This window comes from Propithecus coquereli, unplaced genomic scaffold (genome assembly GCF_000956105.1).
Source record: "Propithecus coquereli isolate 6110/MARCELLA unplaced genomic scaffold, Pcoq_1.0 Scaffold142, whole genome shotgun sequence".
Lineage (NCBI taxonomy): Eukaryota > Metazoa > Chordata > Mammalia > Primates > Indriidae > Propithecus > Propithecus coquereli.
In genome coordinates, this window is record NW_012138525.1 from 1262715 (window position 1) to 1264925 (window position 2211).

Consider the following 2211-nt stretch of genomic DNA (forward strand, 5'->3'; position numbering starts at 1 on the left):
TCTGCAGCCCTCTGCCTTCTCTGGCAGCTCTAGGTGGTTTCAAGCCCCTTCTGTCTTCATAAGTCCCTGTCCCAAAGACCCCTCTCGGTGCTGCTTTCTTCTAAACCTTTAGCCTCTTGATGGACCCAGAGCTCTAGAAGGTCCAAGACCACCCACCCACAGAGAGAGGACCACAGAGAAGGAGCTGTTGCTCTTCTCCAGGGCTGGGACAGGCAGGTTCCTGGAGAAGCCCTCAGAAGGCCTTGGCTGCTCCCTGTCTGGACAGCTCATCTCAGCTGTTGCGACCTCAGCTTTCCCTTTGGTACAAAGGCATTCACGTGGTGAGGTGGGGAGGGGCAAGGGTAGGAGAGGCCATAGTGTAGAATCTACGTCCTTGTCCTTCTTCTCCACCTGGGGATCTTGGCTTGGGTTTGGCTTTGAGTCAGGGGTGGCCGGGGAGAGCCTGTGCCTCTGGCTAGGCCGTGGCTTTTACCAACACTCCTTCTCCCAGCCCCTCCTCTCTCTGCTCTGAACACCCCTCAGCCCTGGAGCTAGAGAAGGGGCTGCTTTTGCTGGTTTTGCTCACCTTGCTCAGCAGGCAGAGCCTCACAGAGAGTCTGCTCAAAGCCTTTTGAGAGTAATCCTAGGTGGTCTCTGCTCCCATTTGAATTGTGGCTTAAAGGACACCACTCAAGCTTCTGAGCAGCTGGGTCTGAGGCAGCTTGTGGTTGGGGGGGCCGGTTAGGATACAGACTTGAGTTAGAATCCTGGCTCTAGAATTCGGGGCTGAGACTATGGTAAAGCAAATGAGGCGAGTCACATAAGTCTTTATTTTAAATGCTGGCATTTTATCCACCATGGATTTTTAAATTTTGATTTAAAAATATTGTATCAAAGGCAAGGTGCAGTGGCTCACGCCTGTAATCCTAGCATTCTGGGAGGCTAAGGCAGGAGGATTGCTTGAGCTCAGGAGTTCAAGACCAGCCTTAGCAAGAGGGAGACCCCATTTCTAAAAAAATAGAAAACAATTAGCCAGGTGTCATAGTATGTGCCTGTAGTCCCAGCTGTTCACGAAGCTGAGGCAGGAGGATCACTTGAACCCAGGGGTTACAGGTTGCAGTGAGCTATGAGGATGCCACTGCACTCTACCCAGGGCGATGGAGTGAAACTCTGTCTCAAAAAAAAATTATATTAAGTATCATTTGGCTTGGTTACCAAGCTTTTTGGTACCCCCTTAAATTTTGTGCTTTGGGTAAGTGCCTCACCCCTTCCCCCTAGTCCAGGCCCTGCTGTGTGACCTTCAAATATCTTTCTTTTCTTTTCCTTTTTTCTTTTAGAGTCCAGAGTGCTAACCATTACACCATGGAACCCTTCTTATTTTTTTTTAAATTTTAAATTAGCCAGGCATAGTCGTGCACACCTGTAGTCCCATTTCTTTTCTTTTTTTACTTTAAGCAAATCGCTGCTTTCTGAGGTTTTTTCCCCAGCTGTAACATGAAGATGATGTTGCCCACGTTGCGTGGTCAGAGTGAGGCCTCTCCACACCGGCTGGGGGCCTGAAGAGCAGCAGTTACGCAGTTCCCAGCACAGCAACTACCACTAATAGCTGGAGCTTTTCTCCTCCGGCAAGTTAGAGCCCTCAGACTTGTCTCCCCAGACCTCTCTAGAAAAGTCAGCGCCCAGGGGTGCCCAGGGCCTTCCACCAAAACCAGTTTTTAAGGTGGAGTGGGCAGAGGATTGGGATGATATAGGCCAGGGCTGGGCGCTGGTATTTCTCTGTTCTGCAAACGGATGGTTTGGACAAGGATTTGGACAATTTATGGGCTTCAAGGTCACACTGTTCTCAACCGTTTGTGTTTGTTTAACTAAAAACCCCACGAAGCTCCTGAAACCAGGAAGAGAATGTGTTTTTTCTTTTCCTCCTTCCTTCCTTCCTTCCCTTCTTCCTTCCAAGCAGTACATGCCCTGTCCTGTGCATTGTGCTAGATGCTGGCGAGTCGTGGAGAGCATGGCAGAGCGGCCCCGCCCTCGTGGAGCTCACAGAATGCAGTGATGCCCCTCGATCTAAATCCCCTTCATAGATAATTTCCCCTTTGTGGATTCAAGTTTATAAGTTTCCTGCATTCAGTTCTACGAACCTGTGTAAAAAACCAACCTAGTTTTTTCCCCCCACACTTAATAATGATTTCAAGCGTCAAAGCATTTCGCAAGTAAAAAGAAATGCAGTAAAAA